Source organism: Schistocerca nitens, chromosome 6 (genome assembly GCF_023898315.1).
Source record: "Schistocerca nitens isolate TAMUIC-IGC-003100 chromosome 6, iqSchNite1.1, whole genome shotgun sequence".
Classification (NCBI taxonomy): Eukaryota; Metazoa; Arthropoda; class Insecta; order Orthoptera; family Acrididae; genus Schistocerca; species Schistocerca nitens.
Genome location: NC_064619.1, coordinates 344,946,769 through 344,954,279, shown reverse-complemented (window position 1 = coordinate 344,954,279; position 7,511 = coordinate 344,946,769). Strand labels below are relative to the sequence as shown.

General features: G+C 43.5%; 1 pseudogene; it reads left to right on the top strand.

Annotated features, from left to right (window-relative positions):
- Positions 1 to 276: 276 nt before the first annotated feature.
- Positions 277 to 394, top strand: LOC126263810 (5S ribosomal RNA; annotated as a pseudogene).
- The last annotated feature ends 7,117 nt before the right edge of the window (positions 395 to 7,511 follow it).

The window sequence follows — 7,511 nt, the reverse complement described above, 5'->3', positions numbered from 1 at the left end:
TGGACGTGTGTAGAGAAGGCACTGAACAAGCTCAGGGTGATGTCGAAACAAAAGAAACAGTTGTGAACGGAGTCTGAACGATAAATATAACTTTTTGTGTACACCTTTCGGTTTGGTTGCTTAAAGTTTTAGGGGTATCGTAGATTTTTTGTGCCTCAGTGACGTAAACTATAATAACAAAATGATGAGGTTCGCAGTAATTTTAAAAGAGATTGGAGGCAATGAGATACTCCTTTTCCTACATAATATATTTTGACTTATTAAGCCACAGTGTGAGCCAACAGCCTTGCCTCAGTGGTAACACCGGTTCCCGTCAGATCACCGAAGTTAAGCGCTGTCGGGCTGGGCTAGCACTTGGATGGGTGACTATCCGGTCTGCCGAGCGCTGTTGGCAAGCGGGGTGCACTCAGCCCTTGTGAAGCAAGCTGAGGAGCTACTTGATCGAGAAGTAGCGGCTCCGGTCTCGGAAACTGACATACGGCCGGGGCAGCGATGCGCTGACCACATGCCCCTCCATATCCACATCCAGTGACGCCTGTGAGCTGAGGATGACACGGCGGCTGGTCAGTACCGTTGGGCCTTCATGGCCTGTTCGGGAGGAGTAAACCGCAGCGTCATCAACAATGTGCAGGGCTATATGTTTCTAATTTTTGGGTACCTTATCTGCGAGATTTGCGTATGAGCAATTCGATGCCATTTCCTGAAGAACGTTAACCACTTGGTTGCACCTGATACTTACTGTTCATATACAAGGGATGCTAAATGAATGCCAAATGAGGGGGTTGATCACGCAAGTGAATGGCAACATATATCTGCCATTGTACTGATGGCGGAGACGAGGACGATGATGTGGTCGCATCACGGCCAAATCCACGCACATCCTCGTGCAACAGTAGGATGGCAAACGGTTTATTCACGCTCTTAAGGGTAATGAAGTTGAGGGCAGTAGGGAGGGAACAAGTATTCTAAAAAATATTAAGAAACGATGTAAAAGACGCAGACGAAAGGACAAAACAGAGAGAAAAAGAGACAGAAGACAGGGTAGTGAAGAGAGAAGAACAGCGGGCATATGTAGTGATCGAAAAGATCAGATCGGAAGTGAAAAGGGAAGGCGAAAAGACCCGAAAACTAGCTGTGCGTGACTTGAAGGAGGCACAAAAAGCCAAACAGCTAGCAACAACAGCGATTAGAGAGGCGAAGAAGGCTCACACGGTGATCAAGACATTAAGAGAGGAAAATCGTGAGATAAAGCAAGAAATAGGTAAACCGAACACGAAATGGATCGTCCATTGTGGCGGAATTGCGAGTGATATTATCAAATTATGAGAATGCATGGAAGAAATATCACGAAAGAACGACAAGTGGTGTAAACAACTGCCTACAACTACGCAGGACTGACGAACGCATCACCGATGTGGTGAGTCCTGTAGAATGCAGCCATTATGAGTTTGGAGTCAGTACCAGACAGTCTGTCAGGAATATCATTACGCAGACGTATAGACGACACATTCGATTTCAAACACTTTGTGTCCGTCAGGAAATTCCAGAACTACAGAGACAACGGTAATATTCTTCACCCGAAGACCTTCATTTCTCAGTTTGACCTCTCGCTACCTTGAGAGGCACCCACTTGCCTTTCTCATACTGTGGCATCAAGCAGTCAGGCCTGCAAGATGGGTGGTCTGCCAAGCGAGTGGATTCTTCCTTAATTTATTGAGCAACATGAATTCTCGTATCTTACTATTTAGTTACAAATTATCCTCCTGCATGAATAATACGCAACGGAAACACGCATCTGACTATCAGTGATTTATAGAACTCTGACTGCACACTACGCACTGGCAATACCACACTTACTTTTTTGTCTTTGATTTAACGGCTTTTATATAAATTCGGGACATTGTGATAACGTACAATTTAATGAAAAAGGCCACCAATCTCTTTCCTTTTACTATTTGATTTATTCCTAAACACACAAATTCTACAACCTACAACAAAATTACAAGAGAAATTCCGCCCAGTGGGCATGGCTTTACGTTAGTGAATCTCTATACTATGGTCTCGTAATCTATTTTACCGCAACAGTGCACTCCCTGGATCGGATGGTGGATCTTTTATTATACCTCACACTTCGCCTCTCACATTCATCCTCACGAAACTTTCCTCCAGATCGAGCGATACAGAAGGAACAAGCATAACCCACAAATCTTTCGAAACTACCTTGCTACTCCCATCCAAAACACACATACCAAAATTACAAGACATACACAACACAACAATATGAAATATTACACAACGAACGGTTACAACTTCATCACTTTCCGCTTTCCCACTTCAATCAATATCTATCCCAGTTTCACACGACACTGCCCCACTTTGTAATACTACTTTCCTACTGTGAACTCTGGAGATAAACGCACGTCTTCCTGTGCAATGCAAGCCAAGTGGCGTTGCTGGAAAAACGGCCGACTCACCTTGATCCTCTCTCAGAGTTTAAATTTAGCGTCACACGGAATGATATTTCTTAAATACTTCAACTTATGTTACACACGCTATTTCTTAAATATTTCAGCTTATTGTACACGCGCTATTAATTCTTAAATATTTCAGCTTATTGTACACACGCTAGTATCTCAACTTATAACTACACGTGGTCTCATTGTGACCGTTGGTTTACTACAATCCCCTTAAAATTACCTGCCTCACTTTGTAATTTTCCCCACAAAAGTTCCTAGGAAAGAGAAATGATTAGTTCTAACTACTCTTAAATATTCCACATCCATACCATGCCTCCACACTTTCATTACGGAGCACAACAAAAAACAGGTCTTTACAGCAGAAGGTTCAGCGCCAGAGTGCCGAAAACATGGCCGTATTCCGGTTCTCTCGCACCTCTGTCGAAGTGGGAGAAGCACCTTGCTACCTTATTGGTCAGCCCCATTTCAGACGCTCAAAAGCTCTGGTAACTTCCATCTCTTTGGTCTCACCAAAGGTAGCCAAAGGATCGACTCAAAGATGATCATATATTCCGATTCACTATCTGTGGTTAGCAGACGACCATACATTTATTCATTTCACAGATCTCACCAAACTGGATGTAGGGATTTATTTTGAGGGAGTGCACATGTGATCAATTAAATAAATAAATTGTCATTCTTTCCCACACTGGTATCCGGCTTCGCTGTATTAATTGAAATTGAGTTACTTTTACACAAAAAATGTGTTGTTCTGACAAGAATTTCGTACCTATTTTCAATGTTGGGCGGTACTGTACCCTTTCAACCTCTGCAGTGGTCACTGGAGTGGAAATTAAATTTGCACCTCTAGGACAATGTGGCAGAAACAACGCGTACAATAGTTGCAACGTGCACGTCATACACAGCGTTCAAGGTAGCGTTCCTGGAGAACTACTGGTCGGCCAAGACGCAGGAACGAGTCAAATACCTAATCATGTTTTGTAAGGATCTGGTTACCTCAGCATTTAAAAGTCCTGTCAAATTCTTCGAGGCTCTCGTCAAAAAGAACCAGTTCCTTGATGAGAAGGTGAAATAATTCGCTTCTGCCATGTGAACCTCCAACCACACCACCAACAAACAAATATTGATTGGCAAATGTGGTAACGTATTGAATCTTTTAAAAATACTCTGCGAGAATTACAGTCCACGCTGGATGAACAGAGCGTGACTGAAGGAAGACATGGGCCTGATCACCTATACAACACCTGGCAGAAGAGAAACAATTCCAAAGAAGGACATGCAAACAGAGATTTAGCCTCAGGTGTCAACAGACACAACAGCAACTACTCACGCCAAGTCAGTGGCTGGAACAACCAGCACTACCGCCAAAATGATAGTAGGGGACAGTTCAGGCACCATGAGTTTGCCCCTGAACAAGACAGAGTAAAAGGGCAGGTCGCTGAACGTAGCCATCTAACCGTAATAGCATCATCAACAGAGAAATCCGTGACCACTTCAGCCACTTGAAACTCTCAATTAATTGGCACAGTATTAGATCGTAGGGATCAATTGTATAGAGTTAAGCAGGTAATGTGGGTTATTTTTGCTTCTGATCTTTGTTATAAATCTTGTGTTTGTTGAGTATTGATATACGTTTACAACCCGTGTAAATAGAGTTGTGTGGCAACGGAAAAGCAGTTAGTGCTCAATTCATGTCTCTAGTGTCAGAGCACGACGGAAGGTCTTAGAAATTTTGATGACTGAGTACGAAGAGGAGTAGACATTCTGGCTGTCGTCCGTTACCTGTACCGTGACATTTAAGCAGTTGTTAAACATGTAGCATTAAGTTGGCTGTGACGGAGGGATGAACCGTAGAATACTGAAGAAGCGTTTGTGTCTGTCGTGGACAACAGGTTTCGCTTTCGGAAGTCTGTGCCAGTTGAGCGTTCTCAGGATGCTACTTTGATTTGGGACAAATCCACGCCATAGTTAAATGGACCCATATGTAGAGAGTGGAGATGTAGGTTTTGTGTTGTAGTGTAATGCCAGGGATCAACGGTACTTGTGACTCATAAATAATGGAGTTTGTCTCTCCTGTAGGCGAACAGAGTCTGCAGCATTGTGTGTAAGAAGCTGTGACCTTCGAGAAGACACAAGACACTAACGTTTCTCTCTGCTTCCAGTTCAGGAACAGGTCACCCTTGAGCACAACGGCTTAGGTGAAGAATTTTCTAATGTCATTTCCAAAGTATGCTCAATAAAGTCTCAACTGAAGATAAGGCGCCAACAAAGCAGAAGAAGAATACGTGCATTTTACTGCCTTTAACCACATAATTTCCACTGGCAGGGCCAAGTTACAATTTTAATTTCACTAGTAAATATGTATTCGCATAGTTTTCTTAAGTATCCTAATGACGTGGATGTGGTTAGTGTGTGGACACGTACATGTACACCGAGCGAGGTGGCGCAGTGGTTAGACATTGGACTCGCATTCGGGAGGACGACGGTTCAATCCTGCGTCCGGCCATCCTGATTTAGGTTTTCCGTGAGTTCCCTAAATTGCTCCAGGCAATGGTTCCTTTCAAAGGGCACGACCGGCTTACTTCGCCGTCCTTCCGTAATCCGATGAGACCTATGACCTCGCTGTCTGGTCTCCTTCCCCAAAACAACCCAACCCCACGAACATGTCTTAGGTAGCCATGGCTAAGTAAAGACTTAGCTGTAGAATTGGTAATAGTGATGTTGTTAATGTTAGTTCTTGTGTCTCGTGTCATGTTGTTGCCCAGTCATGCAGAATCGTAACGCATAGCTGTAGTATTGTGCAGGTTCGCCCAGACAGCACCGCCCCAAGGACAGCAGTCTGAAAGGCGCGCTTATCCGGATTTTACACGGTCGTGGCAACCAGACAATGGACGGAAGCCCCGATGCACACCGACGCCGCCCCGACGTAAACATAAATGGCGGAAGGGAGAACGCCTTCGGCAGCCGACTAATCCAGGCCACCCGACATGATGCTGGCTGACAGGGGCAGTGAGTCTCAATTGCAGGCGTTGAGTTAGCTGCAGGCGTTGAGGTATGATGCTGGGATTGCGCCGTTGTCTTCCTTCCTTTGGAGAGCATCACAATAGCCGGACTGCAGCTCTGTTCCAGGGCACTGAAATATTTATCTGTACGAGACCCCCCTGCAATAGTTCCATCTAATGACATTTCCTTAGATGTGGACCCTATTGTACTTCATCACATAAGTTACTGCTCATGAGTTCTCAACAATTCTGTGTCTCGGTACAGACGAGTTAACCCCTTAGGTGTTACCGGCCTGGGTGAGACTCGACGCCTCAAAGGGACAGTAATCAGAGGATAATCCTGATGTCCATGTCGGCTGCCACGACCGATGGACGCAGTGGCGCAGGTGCTACTGTTGCCTGTGATAGCGCTGGCCTGTGATGTTCCCACGGCTGTCCATCCCTTTGCGCCTAATGCAACAGCAATGTGGAGACTTAGACTGTGGGCCTCACTCCAACGCCACATGCAGCAGTGCACAGCCCTCTGACTCACCATTCACAGTGTAAAGACACACCGAGCTAAGTGTTGGGAACCACGCCATTTTGTGTGATCGTCTTACAATGACACACACCTCTTACCTCCTTGATATACTCGACAAAATTCTCAGTATGCATTAGTACTTTCGCTGTTTTCTTGACAGTATACTCTGCACAACTATATAGTGTCCACTCTGTCAAGAGTACTAAAATCGTTTTTGGTATATTGTTCACATATGTAGCACATTAGGACATGAAAATGATCATGTCTGTTAGAAGAATCTTGCCAAAATCAACTCTTACCAACGGCCACGACCGATAGAATGTGACCATTTCATAACTACATGGTTAACCAACAATATGCTTTACTATGGTGCTGTTCTCCGCATGCTTTGATGTAACCTGGGACGTCTTTACAGTATTAGTTCAATAATGTCTTAATTACCCAAATCGTATCGTGTGCACAATGTCAGTCAACTTTAGTCACATTTAAGATATTTCATTGTTACGTGCTAGATAATTTGTATACGTCATTTGTATTCAGAACCTGTATCACATATCATGGAAGCTATATATCACATACTTCTCAGTAACTCACTTAACACAAACCCATTTTGTTCACTGCTAACTTCAATTCCCAAGTCATATTGTTCATCTAGATTGTGTAACCAATTTAACCGCTAACTTATTCTTTATGCCTACCATTGCAGTGATATGAGATTATATACCTTTCCATAAGCAATAGACCCTGTAGCTTAACAGAAAATTTTTCGGTCGCTCTTCTGCTCGAAAGAGTCAGAAATTGTAACATATGAAATAAGAATAGCTTCGATCGTAAAGTCGTATGAATAGATCTTCTGCTATCTTTGTGTAGTAAACACATATTTGCAAAACGGTAAACATACAATGAACATGGTCCTCCGACTTGCTGCCACTGCACACTGATGAGAGTATACAGCAGCATGGCTCACTAGATCGGGGCTGATGTTTATATAGGAAGCGTACCAGTGGCACAGACCCGCTAAATCCGACTCGTCCTACAGTATCTTTTGATGTGGTATTCAATCGAACACTGGAGTTTCTCGATTAATCGTTGGTTTGTATTGGATTAATGATTTAATGTGCAGCTAGAATGTGGTAGCCATCCCTCGCTTGCCTATCTTACAGGGTGTTTCAGCAGTTAACTGTGCTTCTTTGTGGAACTTTCATGCAAATACTTTTTAATTGGTTAATATAATAAATAATAGGTTTATGTTTCATTTGCATTTTCATTTGAAGGAACATGTAGCTCCATTCCGTTCACTGATTTATTCTATTGACTGAATGGATACTTATGTAATATGACTAGCTTAGCGACCGCTGCTTTGCTCGCCTGAGCTGTATGGCCTGCACAGACTATTTAATTGAATTCTTATGTTGTTCACAAACTGCAACACCTTCCAAGCTTTTCACGCTAATTAAGGCCATACAAGCATGATCTTTTCCGAATGTACTTCTGACCAAAAAGCGATTCCGG